The sequence below is a fragment of the Globicephala melas genome, chromosome 4 (assembly GCF_963455315.2).
Source record: "Globicephala melas chromosome 4, mGloMel1.2, whole genome shotgun sequence".
Lineage (NCBI taxonomy): Eukaryota > Metazoa > Chordata > Mammalia > Artiodactyla > Delphinidae > Globicephala > Globicephala melas.
In genome coordinates this window covers 15,429,572-15,445,118 of record NC_083317.1, presented here as the reverse complement: position 1 = coordinate 15,445,118, position 15,547 = coordinate 15,429,572, and the positions used below count along the sequence as shown (strand labels likewise).

General features: G+C 42.3%; 1 protein-coding gene across 1 annotated transcript in view; it reads left to right on the top strand.

Moving 5' to 3' along the window:
• The first annotated feature begins 2,183 nt into the window (after positions 1-2,183).
• The window catches only part of BACH1 (BTB domain and CNC homolog 1), a 46,744-nt gene continuing 33,380 nt past the window's right edge, over positions 2,184-15,547 (top strand). Inside the window, exon 1 of the mRNA XM_030880990.2 lies at positions 2,184-2,303. The gene's annotated coding sequence lies outside the window, so the exon portion shown is untranslated. The remainder of the gene's footprint in view (positions 2,304-15,547) is intronic.

The window sequence follows — 15,547 nt, the reverse complement described above, 5'->3', positions numbered from 1 at the left end:
TTCTCATTAGTTATTTATTTTATACATAGTAGTGTATATATCTCAATCCCAATCTCCCAATTCATCCCCCCTTCCCCCCTTGGTATTCATAAGTTTGTTCTCTACATCTATGTCTCTATTTCTGCTTTGCAAGTAAGTTCGTCTGTACCATTTTTCTAGATTCCACATATAAGCGATATTATACGATATTTGTTTTCTTTCTGACTTACTTCACTCTGTATGACAGTCTCTAGGTCTATCCATGTCTCTGCAAATTGCACTGTTTTGTTCCTTTTAATGGCTGAGTAATATTCCACTGTGTATATGTACCACAACTTCTTTATCCATTCCTTTGTTGATGGACATTTGGGTTGCTTCCATGTCCTGGCTATCCAGATTCTTATGAACACTAACAGCCTTAACAGCCTTGATATTCTCAACACCTTGGTATACCTTTGTAAGACTTTTCAAATAATTTAACATATCAGAGCATATGCTAGAAACTTTCACTGCCATTTATCGAGAGTACAGAAGGAAGAGTTCCTCGCAAAGAGGAAGGGTCTGTTCTTCCTCTTGAAGAAATTGCAAAGGTGTGGGATGAAGGAAGAATTCCACTGGCTTTGGGTGGAAGGTGAGTGAAGCCTCAAAAATGCTCTGGTGCATGTAAGAACCCCAGTCCTTCCATGTCTATTTCCAATTGTTCTTTCCTCCTTTCTAACTAAATATTTTTACCCCACCATGAACTCAGGTAGCCTGAAATGCCATCTGCCTCCTACGTCTGGACTATTGCATATGCTCTTCCTTCCCTGGACTGCAGGGCCCCATTCTTCCCAGTTAAGACCCAATGCAAATGTTACCTACTGCCCAAATTCTAGGTCACAGTGAATCACTTTACCCCTTGGACTCCCACACGATTTCACTCATTATTTTCTCGTGTATTTTGGATGTAACTCAAATGTCCCTAAGTCTCACCGCCTGTGAATACAAACGCAGTCATGTTAGTGATAATACCTGACTTCATTAACGTGGCAGTCTTTTTTTGCCCTGAGAGGTCCAGGGCTGTCTTCCGGTGTGCAAGAATGAGCCCACACATCTTGGTGCTGATGCTGTCCAGCCATCGACTTCTTTCTGTCTTTCGACCTGAACTCAAAAGCCAACGGCAAAATCCCTTCACAAGATCCCAACTCCAATCAGGTCGGCTGGCACAGTGCCAGAGCGCTCGGGTCTCCCTTTCGATTGATAAGTGTAGGCTTTGCCAGGTGCACATCTTTTCGCACAGTCAGTGCTTTGAACTCCAGAGATGCTAAATGGCTTGCGAACTTAATTTTAACACCAACAATTGGATGAACACCGGAATAAGCAGCAGAAGATGAAAGCCTGACCTGGGCTTAAGATGAGACGGCTGACACCACTGGGCACTCAACCTGGTTCCAAGTTTCCTGGCGGCCACCACGTAAAGGGAACACCTGTTAGCTGACGCCACTGTTTTCACTGTCAGACAAAAGTAGGGCTGCCAGATGCTTTCTACAAAATCCTGGATGCACTTGATGCATCCCTATCAAGAAGCTCAAGAACCTTGCGAACCTGGGCGCCCCGCCACCCCCAGGAGGAGGCAGAGGAGAAGCTCTCCTGCGGGGGCTGCCAGAAGCTACCCCTGAGGGGGTCTGGTCTGGGGAGAGACGTGGCCGGCTCTCGTCCTCCCTGCTGGTGTCCGCTGGCACTCGATTCCGGGTATCCCGGCAACACTTAGAGCGAGCAGGCCGTCAGGCTTTTCCTTTCTGCTTTCAGCAGGAAAGGAGGAGGTGGTCCTCGGGTGGCTTTTTCGTTCAGGCTGCGGGCTGCGCTCGCAAAGGGGCGCTGCCCACGGAGGTTGCGGGACCCCGCCGCCGCCTCCTCGAGGCCTGCCCTGCCCAGGGCTCGCGCGATGCCTCCCTGCATCTCCTCGCGTGGGCTTCTGGCTACGCGCAGGAAGCCGCAGGGATGCGCGTACCGAGGCTTCCTGGCTGGCGGGGCGGGGCCTCTAGTGAGGGCGGGGTTTAGGCGCTACAGAGCGGGAAGGGCGGGGTCTCGCGAGGCAGGCCTACGGGGCGGGACCTCGCGAGGCGGGCGGGGCTTGGGCGCCGGGAGGGGGCGGAGGCCGCGGCTGCGGAGGGAAGGGGAGGGAACGAGAGGGGAAGGGAGGGGAGGCGAGGGAGGAAAGGGAAAGGGAGGAGAGGGGAGGGGCGGCCGGCCGCGGAGACGGAGTGAGTCACCTGATAGCTGCCCGCGCGGCCCGCCAGGCTCGCTCGCTGCCGTCAGTCGGGCTGCGTCGCGCCTCGGCTCTGGTGAGTGGCTCGCCTGTCCCGGGCGCCCTTCCCCGGCAGGGTCCGCGCGGCGGCGTCTCGCGCGCGGTCTGGGCCGCCGGCCTGTGAGGGGCGGTCCGCGGGCAGGTCCTGGGGAGGCGGTGAGGGAGACCGGGGCTGCTGCTTTCTGGGCGGGGGGCATTAAGCGGGGCCCGCGGGGGGCGGCTGCAGCTCCCCTTCCTGGAAGTGGCCTCGTCCGCCGGAAGGGGCGACGGGTCGGCGCCCCGTGGCCCCGCGCGCGGCCGGCGCCGTTGTTTACGGGCCCGCGCTGTACTTTATCACGGGCCGGCCGGCGGGGGGCCGGGATGTACTGGGGCCCGGGCGCCCGCTCCCCCTCCCCCGCCTCTCGGGCACCCGGGTCCGAGCCCGGCACCCCCCCCCCCCCCAATCCCTAGCCGGCGCGCGGCCCGCCGGGGCTGTGACACATCAGCACCGCCCGCGCGGCCGGCCCGGCTCAGTATCGTCCCTCCGCCCTCTCCCACCACCCTCGTTAGCCGCCGCGTCCGGCGAGCTGTTTGCCTCCCGTCTGCCCAGCCTGGGTGTAGGTCGCGCGTGTAATCACGTAAGAAAGGCCGAGTTCGTGGCTGGAGCAAAAAATACCACCCTGCGGGGCTGGGTTTAGCGAAGATTGGTTTGGGGGCCCGGAGATCCCAGGGCTCCCTTTGTTGGAGTTTTGCCCGCGCGTTGTAATTAAAGACTCCCACAGTCGGGTGAGAGTGGGTGTTGATCGTAGAGACACCAGCTTTGTGCTCGTCTAATGAAACGCGAGTGCCATGGCTTTCTCTTTCTTGCACGGTAGTTTAATGTCACTGAGTAGAATTGTACAGAAGGTTTTTGTGCAGTGAGCCTTCTGCGTTGAATTTGGGCTGATTCAAGGTATAGCGTAGTAGTGATTGTGAAAGAACGTGTGTGGGAAAAACAGGCTCCAATGTCACGCTTGAAGGAACAAAGGCTGTTTTGTAGGGATGCCTATCTTTTGGGAGAATTCTATCAGTATTGGGTCTGGAGGGTGCCACGACTAGGTCTTCGTTCATGTAGTTTAACACTGCTTATGTCCAGGAGGGTTTGCATTTCAAGCAGTTCCGAAAGATAAAGGGTGGAAACACCGGAGGTGTTAGTGTCAGAGCGCTTGAGCGCTTCACATGGTCAAGCAGAGAAGTGGGAAGAGGCCGGCTGCTTCTTCCTGGTCTTGGGTCGTGGTGCAAGGGCTGGGCTGGGCTTGAAGGCGCTTGCCACTTCAGCCTTTGGATTAAAGAAGCCTGGGGAAAAAGAACACTTGGTGAGTCAGCTGGGAGTAGGATGGCCTTGGTTTAAGTGATGGCATGGCATCGTGCATTATTGTTGTTTAACCTGTGGCTCTGTCAAGTGGTTTACCATTGTTCAATATGTTGGTTGGCTAACAAGGTAGATGACTCCTTAAAAAAAGTTGGGTTGCTGAGTCATTCGCCCCAGCCTGAGAGGTAATTAGGAACAGCTGGTGCAGATACTCTCATCACATGCCTCCACTGTAAAAGGCCAAGGAGCACTGAAGAGGGGTTGCTTCAGAGGCCTGAAGCTGGGGTTGTCTGTGTTGATACAGGTAATCAGTGGGTGAGGTGCCAGCGCTCTTAGGAAGTGGCCAAGGAGCGCTGAGGTGGTGGGTAAACACAGAGCAGCCTCGTGACCTACTGCCTGAGAAGTTTGTGCTGGAGAGAGCTAAAACTGAGGAAGAAATTTGCAGCTAGGAGTCACCTCTTAATAGTAGTGTAAGAAAAATATTTACTCTTCTTATTGTACTTAGTTTCCCTTTTGTGGTTTTGTTGTTTTGTGGTTTATACATTTCAGAAAGTGAACTTAATTTGTTCTTCATAAAGATTTCTTTAGGAGAACACAAAAGGAGCCTTCCTCGTGGTTTTCATGGCCCCTGGCTTTTCATACATACACTAGTTGTTTCTGGTGGCAGAGAGGAGGGGAGGGAGAATGTGGGTGGAATTAACAAGTCTCTTTGGGTCGAGTCTTGAAAGCACTGTCTGAAAGCACTGGCGGGTGAAAGGCAAACCATATGGATCATTGTCTTAGTGATGGCGCTGGTGTCTTTCCATCTCGGATCATTACTTCTTGCTTTAAAAGTGAGCACAGGACCCAAGCATACAGTCCCTATTGCTAACAGAGTTTAGGGAAGGGAAATGTGGAGTGGGGGGATCTGACCCTTATCTGTGGTCAGAAGAATGACTGATTGTTATTGACGGTAGCTCATTAAAACATTCTGTAGTAGAAAAAGATGCTTTACGTTTGGGACTAGAAGAGATTAAAAATCATGAATTTTTTAGGGATTAGGGATTCTAATGTGAGTGCAAGATGATTCATTTGGAAGAAAATAATAAACCCTTGATTTTTTGAAAATTCACTTTTATATAAAATAAGAAAGACATTCATCTTCAAGATATAGGGTAACAGTAGTACCTGCATGTTATATAACTTGGGTTTATGCCACCCCTTTTCTGTTGGGGAACATAAAGAGTTTGTTAACCACTGCCAGTAACACTCTTTCAACAACTGGGGTACTTTTTTTTTTTAAATTTGTGATTTCCTCTTGAAAGCTGTCATTCTTTCACATGTTCTTAATTCATTTTAATTTTTATTTCACATGTAGTTCTATTCTTTTTATGCTGTATTTTAAAGATTAGAAGCTTAAGTGTAAATTTCTTATTGCATTGTTGATGTGGAGAATGGAAATAACAAAAAATACATTGTTGCCTATTACATATAATACCGTGTATTTTGAATTTGGAGACAAGCCAGACGGTTGGTTTGTTTCATGGGTATGATTTGAAGTGTAGTAATAGGTAAAAAGGGTATAATGGGACCACCAGAAGATAATCTGCACATTGGAGTATAGTTTGTATATAACAAATTCTTTGAAAGATCACTGTTACTCCTTGAAGTCTGCATTTTTGGGGGCCAGGTTTACAAGGGCCCCCTTTAACAAGGATTAATAAGACTTCACATCCAGCAAATCACTTGGGAAGTGGCATTCCCCCGGCTACTTCTCTTCACAGTGCTGATCCTCTCCCAGACTTACGTTTTAAGAATCATCTCGTCCTCCCAATTTTCTGACTAATGTTCTGTTAATGGGAGAATTTCTTTAACCCTAAACTCACATTTTCTGAGGGTTCTACTAAATGGAGGGTGTATTTTGTGTGGCTGAATGGGTGACTTATGAAACTATTACAATTTTTTAAAATATGCCAAACAAGGTAATATGCCGAAGCTCAAGGTATGGGTAATTTGAGCATTATTTGCCAGAATCCAGGCCCCTTGGAGAAAGTAAACATTTCAAGACTGCAGATAAAATATAGACTTATACCACCATGAAACCTGGGCTTCTGGCTTAGTGCATAGCATTAAGAAAAGTGAAGTTGTAGATTTGATCACTGTACAGTTGACAGAGAAGCAGTAAGCAAAGTTGTTAAAAGTGGGCCATCTGGAGCCAGACTGCCGAAGGTCAAGTTCTTGCTTTGTTACTTACCTGCTGTGAAGCCTTAGATAAGTTACTTCACTTAGTTGTGCCTCTTTTTCTCATCTGTAAAATGGGATGATGATAATAGAATCTATATCATAGGGGTTGTTGTAAAGTGCATTAATATGTGTTAAGCAGTTAGAACAGTGCTGGCTCCATATTAAACATCAGTACGCATTAGTTGTTATTGTCTGTTCTTCAGAATCAGGGAAGCGCTTGGTTACACAGCCACATTTTGCAGCCTCCCTGAGCTGCATTTCACGGACTGATCAGAGGAGAGAGTGAGGAGAAGCGTGGGTGTACAGCACGTGGCTGCTACTGGGAAAACAACTCAAGTGAACATTCTGACAAATCAGTAGCAGCATCTCAAACACCCAACTTCTGAGGGCAAGTAACATAGGACATGGCTTTTTAGTAAAGGAATCTAACAGTCCCAGCAAAATGCTCTAGAGGCAGTTTTCACCAGTTATTTGGAATTGGCTTTTGAAGAAATAACATCTGCCATCCTGCATCTAACCTATTCTTCATGTTATAATTGAGGGCACTGTGGTCCAGCAGGGTTAGTAACCTGTCTACCCGCTTCCTGCTTATTAACATCAGGACAGAACTCATTTTTTGATTCTCATAACTGACTTGCAGTGAACATTTAGAATGTAAATTTACCTGCCAGTTACTTCTAAGTATTGTATTTTCTTTAAATGACATGTTTGTGCTAATATAGAAAAATTATCCATGATAAACAGTAAATATGTTTATCATGTGGCTTCTTGCACCCGTTAGTAATTCATAAAGGTTGTGTCAAACATTTTGACCATCCTTTTGACTAGAGTGTAAGTTTCTTAATGAAGATACATGTCTTCTGTTTATCTCCATGGAACAGTGAACGTGCTTTGGCTGTTTGTTCAGTAAACTGTCAGTTGCTGCACTAGTATAATATGGATTCATTTTAGTTCTGTGGTTTTGAAACTTGGGGTTTTTTAAAGAGTGAAAGAGAAAACGGTGTATGTTGTACCTCTTAAGTTATTTTAAATATGCACCGAATTGAAACCCTTGATCATTTAGAATTCTACTTTCTGTTTCCATCATTGGTGTGAGGATTGAGGAAGCACCTGGATTTAAATCATTTAGTTCATCTCCTGAGATAGAAAGAAAATTTGTCTTCTGACTTCTTTTTCCTTGTAATTGACTTAGAATTGGATTGAGCAAAATATAATTTGGGTTGTCTAGATGCTAAACCTCTTATACATCTAATACTTTTCTTTAATATGATCACTCCTCTGGAACAGATCCTTTGTTTTATTTAGGATCAGGGACAATTTAGAGACTATTAGTAGGATCATAAAAATTGTCCCCAAGCAAATATAAGGAACAAAGAAATAGTGGTTGCCAGGATCTTGGTTGTTAATGACTGTCCTAGGAGCACTGTGGGCATGCAGTGGAGTTGGCGGGCTGCTGGCTCCTTTCTCAGTACTGGCACCGTTTAGAAAATGTTACATCGGTGCAGGTGAAGCTGTGTGCAAATCATATTCTTTTAAAAATAAATTTAAGTCATTTTCTTAATGCCTTAGGAAAGTTAGTAATCAAAGGATATATATATATTTTATAAATTTATGTATTTTATTTATTTACTTTTGGCTGCGTTGGGTCTTCGCCGCTGCACGCGGGCTCCCTCCAGCTGCTGCAAGCAGGGGCCACTCTTCGCTGCAGTGCGGGCCTCCCACCGCAGTGGCCTCCCTCGTTGCGGAGCAGGAGCTCCAGGGGCGCGGGCCCCAGCAGTTGCGGCACATGGGCTCAGCAGCTGTGGCTCGCGGGCCCCAGAGCGCAGGCTCAGCAGCCGTGGCGCACGGGCCCAGCCGCTCCGCGGCATGTGGGATCCCCCCAACCAGGGCCCGAACCCATGTTCCCCGCATTGGCAAGCGGACTCTTAACCACTGCGCCACCAGGGAAGTCCTCAAAGGATATTTTTGTAAGAAAATAACTGTTCTTAGCTTCTATCTGGTAAAGTCATTTTCACTTTTTTAATTGGTCATTTCTTAGATTGAATCAGAGTCATAGTGGTTAGCTTTACTCCACTTCCCCATCCCCCATTAAAGTGGAATTACATTAAAAAGTGTTTTATATAGTGGGGTCATTTTTTCAGTTCCTTTGTGCCTGGACCTTGTCAATATCCCACCTCTAAGGTTATAGACTAAACCTGGTATGGGGAATATCTTACCTCCCTCTTCTGCCTTTTTTTTTTTTCCCCTGTCATTAGTCTCTTCTTTTTACTGACTGGTCATCCTCTAGGATTCCCAGGGGAGATGTTTTTGGCCTAAGGAGATGAACTCTTAGGGTCTTATTGAAAAAATGGGAAGACCCTACTTGCTGATTTCTTCATATCCTTAATGCCTTATTCCTTCTCTAAAATGTGCCAGCGTCTTTTGGAAGTCAGTTAAATCAGTGAGGAGATGTACTTATCCATCAGAGAGTTTGCTATAAAATAGGTGGCTATAAAAGATTTATTAGTCTTTCAGTGAACTTATTAGGTTGTAATTATTAGTTTGTCAATTTGGAGTAAGTGCGTTTTGGTAAGATCAGTAATTTCATTACTGAGTATTTTGCACTGAACTGTTATTTTATAAAATGTAAAGTGGTTGTCAAATCTTGGCCCAAGACACTTTACATTTTCAGAGTACCTGATGTCTCTATTTACTCTGTTTTTCTGAGGAGTGTTCCCAGCAGGGCTTCTCTAGATAGGATTTACTACTAAAATTAAAAGGGGAAGTAAGAAAAAAGACATTGCCCTTTTAATCAGTTTTCCTACATTAGTAAGAGACTTTTGAAGTAGAAAAGAATTTTGCCCAGCTGAATAGGGATCTTTGCTTCATTCCTTCATTCCCAGTTGTCATCCAGAGATATCAAAGGAAATGCTGCTTAGGGATGAGTCTTAGCTACGACCAACTTTGCCTGCTTCATTGTCTCTTGGACTGTTGCAAGTACTGTTCAAGCTCTAGATATATTTCTCTGGGTTTTTAAAAAAAACGTGTTTTGCATTTGAGCACAAGTCTGTTGTCACTGGCCTGGTTTGTTGCCTGTTCCAGACCCCAGGAGGTCTGGGACACCTTTTCCTCTCTGGAGCAGGTTGGCAACAGTGCTCACCAGTGGCAGAGCTGCTCAGATACTAGCACGCCTCCCTGCCATTGCTTCTCATACACCAGTGTGGAAACATCCTCTTCTCTCCTACTGAGTTAACTTTGACCAGCTCTCTGATCCCTGGGGAGTAAAGAATAATTGTGTTTTTAAGTTTCAAGGCACTTTGGTCTCTTATCTTCCTGTGCATGTTGTTCTTCTCCCCAGTTTACACTCAAACACATATTCTGGTGTGAGTAGATAGTAGGGTTGCTAAACTTATTTCAACATTCATGGTATGCCTACGTGTTAGGTATTGGGTGTACATTTGGTTTATGAAACAAATATTTGTGCCTTGATATGCCAGGAACTTTTCTAGATGTTGGCAATACAGAATTATTCAGAGGTTACAGTCTGACAGGCAGACCATTACTATAGCATGTGTTAATTGCTAAAATAGCAACATGTAAGATGTGGCTTGAAACCATAGGATATGAGAAGCCTAAGTTTTGGGAAATTAAGAAAGCCTTAGGAATGTCAGTGATGAATGCATAATTTAGTGGAGGAGGCAGCTTGTTTTGACCACTCTTTCGAGAAGCATAGCAATGAAGAGTAGGGAAGAGAGAGATTTTAGTTGGGGGAGGTTGGGTCAAGAAGGTTGTGTGTCTGCATCTGTATGTATTTAAAAATAAGGTCAGTGGGAAAAGGTTGAAAATGTAGGATATGTCTTTCTTTTGTCTGTGGCTAGTTCCTCCTATGGTTGCAAGATGACTGGCACAAGTTCAAGTGTACCAGTAAATATAACTGAGGTTCTTGGAAGAAGACTTTTTTTTTTCTGTGATGTCTCTTTATTAGTGATAAAAGCCTTTCCCAAAGACCTCATAGTGAATACCACCCTAGCCTCTCCTTTGTGGGGCCAGCATTGCATAAGTTTACGCCTAAATCAGTCAACGTGAAGAGAAGTGGGACCACTGTGATTGGCTTAAATGGATTGCGATTCATCTTGGGTTGGGACTAGGGTTTGCTACCCCAGAAACTCATGGCCTCAGGTAGAGAGCAGATTTGTGGGCACAGTCAGGATGTGGTTAGAAAATGAGGGGGCGAATGGAACTGGATGGCCAACAGTGTCATCCTTGCCTGCTACTTATATCAACACTACACACAGACGCATACTTCTGAGTAGAAAAAGAAAATGTGATTGTCTTTGGAGTTTTTGGTGATTTTTTTCCTCTTATGTATCCTACTATGATCAAGTATTATTTTTACAGTCAGATCAAATAAATGTTTTATTTTAAAATGATTTTAAAATTGAAAATTTGCCTGTTCTATCCAAAAAATTACATGTAGTAGGAATACATTTCTTTCAGTACTGTAAACCAGGGGTCCCCAACCCCCAGGCCACATACTGGTACTGGGCCCTGTTAGGAGCTGGGCTGCACAGCAGGAGGTGAGCAGTGGGCAAGTGAGCGAAGCTTCATCTGCTGCACCCCGTCGTGCACATTACCGCCTGAACCATCCTCCCTGACATCCGTGGAAAAATTGTCTTCCATGAGACCAGTCCCTGGTGCCAAAAAGGTTGGGGACTGCTACTCTAAATAGTTCTAAGGTTCTCTGTTATTCTCCTAATACTTTCAGGGAAAGAAGAATATATAATAATATCTTGTAGCTTCTGATTGTGTCTATACCAAGAGGACCACTCTCTCTCTTACTCTGTAGGGCATGCCCATCTGTGATGTCTGTGGCTCTCAGTGAGTGGTGAGGCTAGTCTGGTTTGAATGGAATGGTTGATTCATTGCCTGGATAGGCCAGCATTCTTTGGAACCCACATTCTTGAATCTGGGATACAAACAGGAACATCACTCCCTCTTTACACACTCATTCTTCTTCTAGGAGGGAAAGCTGTCCTGTGGTTAGTTTATTTGCCATTCCTTTCAGACTTCAAGAATAATTCCACTTTAATTTTAACTCCTAAACTGTTTACTGCACTTTGATATGTTCAAAGGACTTGTGTTTCATTCTTGTTGCTTCTTCTCAATCCGAAGTTTTGGTGCTTTGTATGGATGAGAAAGGCAAACAAATAATGTAAATACATAAATACTTAGTGTTGTAAATTCATAAAATAGAAAATAATTACTAATAGTTTTTTTTCTATTTGAGAATAACGAATAGCTGTGATAGATGGTTAGGGTAGGCTTCTGAAATGGTGTTACTTTTTTGGATAGAATTTAGAAAGACAATACTGCCAAAATAATTTTCATCTCAGGTAAAAAATCAATAGTATTTACCTACTCAGTTGTTCCTCAAATAATATTTGAACTGAGAAATATTTCAGCTTTTTTTTTTTTTTTTACAGGCCTCAAATTATTACTTATTCGACTAAATCTTGTGACTGTATATTGGAAAGTAGCTATCTGAGGGCTCAGGTGGAAAGTCTACAGCTCGTTAATCTCCATTTTAGAGATGGTAATTTTGACTTCCAAGTTAACATCAATAACAAGAAATAGATTTTAAAATTTTAGTTTTAGCTATGTATATTGAGATACCTAGTACTATAGTGCCTACCAGGGATTAGTGGATTAGGTTATCTTTAAATAAAGCATTTCAATTTAGTACCTCTACTAAAATTAAAAAGTTTCATATCTGTGATTCATATTCTAATTGCTCTACTGTAACTGCTGCCTTATTTAATTAACATTGTTACTTAACACTTTTTCCTCTTAATCCTTTTTTTTGACTCAAATTTATTATGAGTTGGGGTGAGAAGGTGTTTAAGGAATGGTTGGGAATTTGAAGGGCACCTTTTTGGTGGTTTGCTTGTTTTTTCAGTTACTTTGCATGCTATATTTGTCAAGTCTTAGACCTACAGAGGATCATTCTGACCTAGATCTAGTTTTAGGGCTTTCACTTCCTCTCGGCAAACAGAAGTAAATAATGTGAATCACGGTTATAATTTTTACAGTTTGAAAACAAAATAACATATGACTATTTCATTATGAATATGGGACATGAACACTTATTATTCTATATGGAAAGTGACTTTTGGTGAAATATCTCCAGCTGTGTGTCCTTCGTTTAATTTTCCATATGTAGTTGGGTATAACTACAAACTTTGATTTAAGTTCAGCATAGTTTGGTGTCAGATTCTTTTTAACGATATATGAGATTATGTAATCCAAGAAGTGTTAATCAGAAATTAATAAACTAAATATTGAGTAATAAGGAAAAATTTCTATTCCATAAATCCCCTTTTAATTTGTCTAACGTTCTCATCACACACACAGGATACTTGAGACATTTCCCTCTAGTCTTGTTTTTTTTATCCTCCTCACTTTTACCCCCACCCTCAAAACAACCTTGCTATTCAGGCCATGTCATATGAATTGAAGTGTAATATTTGGACCTGGGGCAGAGGAACTTTTTAGCCTCTAAGTGACTGACCCTCTAAGGGCTTCAGTTTCCTCATCTGTAACCAAAGTGTGGAAGTGGGTTGTATTGGGTGAGTGTGCTCTTTCAGTTGCTAATTCTTTGGGTCTGTGAAATTATCAATTTTCTTGAGCAGACTTGTCTAATTGTAATATTTTCTTTTTATCTTGTTGAGATCTTTATTAGGCTTACTGACATTTCATTCTTAAAGGTTCAGGAATCTCTGTATTTTGTAGTTTAACTCTTGGGTTTGTAGAACCTTTGAAAATGCAGTATTCTTTTCATCATCTTTTGGATAAAGATGGCAATAATAATAATAAAATGTTAATGATCTCATGCCAGGCACTGTGCTATTAAATGCGCCCAGCCATTCAATCCTTAGAGTAAGTGTTGATGTTGTTTTCCTTATGGGGAACCTAAAGGGTGAGGTCAGGTATCTTATAGATCACACCATTGGTAATGTCTGTAGAACCTTAATTATATCCCAGTACTTCCCGTTCTTTCCAATATCATGCTGCTGGTTGTTTTAAAATACCTAAAATTGATATTCTTTTGCATTTCATAATTATGTATATTTGGTGTTTAGCACTTTATCCTTTTCGAAGGGCTTTGTGACATAAGTAGGGCAGGGGCTCCCTCCTTAAGTCTCAAGGGTACACATTTGCCCGTGTTCACAGAGCTAGACCTGACTTGATGGGTTTTTCCTCCTTATTTTCCTGTAACAGGGTTCTCTTTTTCCACATCACAGCATCTTTTTATTTTAAATTTCTATAAAATTTAATTTGTTCTTTTGTGTTTACTTTGAAGATATCAGTGGAGGCTGCTGTGTTTTAGAGTTGCCCATGAATTTTCTAGATAGTGACAAACCAATATCCTGACTAGTGGAGGAAGTATCCATTATCAAGGGGGAAAAAAGTAATTGACATCCTTTGGGAGCCTTCAAGACAGCCAAAAGAAATGTGAATTGCATTTTTTCCAAAGGCATATTTTTTTGTTTATGGTTTGTTGTCTCTTTGAACATTTTTCTGATTATAAAGTAATATGTGTTTATGGTTAATAATTTGAATGCAGAAACAGGCAAACAAAAATTACCTAGATGTAACCATTGTTAGTATTTTGATACATATCCTAACTAGAGGTGGAGGAACCAAGGTTTCTGGACATGTTAAATGTGAAATGCCTGTTAGACAAACAAGTAGTAATTTGAGTATGCAGTTGGATACATGAGTACGAAGTTCAAGAGAATAGTCAAGATTAGACCAAATATAAATATGAGAGTGTACAGTAAGTCCATGAGTGATCGTGTCCACGCTGTGAATCTGGATGAGTTCTCGTAGGGAGTGTTACAAAGAGGAGGCGAGATCTGAGGACCAAGCCCTGGCTCTCCAGGATTTAGAGGTTTGGAGGAGAAGGAGGATCCACGGAATTGACAGGGGGCTGCTGGTGAGGTGGTAAATCTGAGGCCAAGTGAAGAAACGATTTCAGGGAGGGAATGATCACCCTGTTGAATGTTGCTGAGATGCTGTCTAAGAAGACCCAAAATTTGCCATTTGGCAATGTGAAGGCCGCAGATCCTCACAAAGTAATTCCCATGGAGTTGAGGGGAAAAGGTCTGATTTCAGTGGGCTCAAATGAAATTGGGAGAGAGGGAAATGGAGATGGTGTGAATATAAACGGCTTTTTTGGGGAGTTCTACTATAAAGAAGAGCAGTGAATTTTACTGTAGTTAGAAGGATGTGGGGAGGGTCAAGAAATTTTATTTCAAGAAAAGAGCCATTACAGTATTTTTGTATGCCAATGGGAATGTATGTATTCATTTTTTCCTCATATTTTGCTTGGTGAGACTTTGCAGAAGTTTGTCAATTTTATTGGTTTCCTTAAAGAATCAGCTCCTGGGGGGAAAAGGGGATTGGAAGGGATTGAGATTGACATATATACACTATAGAAACTATGTATAAAATAACTAACTAATGAGAACCTACTGTATAGCACAGGGAACTCTACTCAGTGCTCTGCGGTGACCTAAATGGGAAGGAAATCCAAGAAAGAGGGGATAGATGTATATATATAGCTGATTTACTTTGCTGTCAGCAGAAAGTAACACAACATTGTAAAGCAACTATACTCCAATAAAAATTAATTTTAAAAAAATCAGCTCATGGTTAAGTCATCAGTTCTATCGAAAATAGCTGCAAAATTTTATTATGTGAGTGGTTTTCTTGGTGGAAATACAGTAGATTTCATTAGATTCTTTAAGTCGGAGAACGAGCGCTCCAGTTTGGAAATTTTAACAGCTTGTTTCCCTAAAAGATACCCTTACATTTTTAAAGATTCTATCTGAATTGATATCTTTGTCAATATGATATGTTAAACAGTATGTATAACATTGTTCCCAAACAAGAAGAAATCTTACTATATTTTTCTACCCTTCCTTTCGCCTAGTTTTGTTAAAATAATCTAAGATTTTGGTTAACGATTGATTTTTCTCTTTATCAAATTCCTTTTCTATTTGAAGAATCTTTGAAAAGTTGCATTAAGACTTACAGCCAAGTTATCAACAGTTTAGACTTAACTGAGTTTCACTATTTTTTGTTTACTGTCTATTTAAACATCTTTTAAGGTTATGTTTTTATGAAGTATTACATATTTTTGATTTAAAAACAATAAATTTATCATAAAGCACCTTCATCTGTTGCACACCTAATTCTGCTTCAAAGATAATATTCATCTTTACCCATTTCTGCTATTTAATTTTTTAGAGACACAGACCTCTGTGTCTCTAAGATGTTTTATACCTCATTTTATTTATGAACCTAAGATGTTATCTGTTTACTTTCTGTTACCATAGATGTTGATTTTGTTTGCTTCTGCCGTCCCATCAGCTGTATTTATAATCATTCCATTTCTGTTCTTGGTCACCTCTACAGTCCCCCCTCCACCTTTTTTAAAATTTGGTCTCATTAATCTAAGGCAGTATCATTTGACTCTGTACGTTATAAGTTATATAGAAATACTACCTTTCCTTTCAGTTCTGTCTGATTCCATCTCTCAACTGGCCACTTTTATTTTACTAAGGTTAATAATTACATTTCATTTAATAACCATAATTAAGTCTTCCATTATTTGTTCTGAAAGTTGAAAACCAGTTAACAGTGTTAATATTATTATATCTATGTCCATATTGGGCACTGGAAAG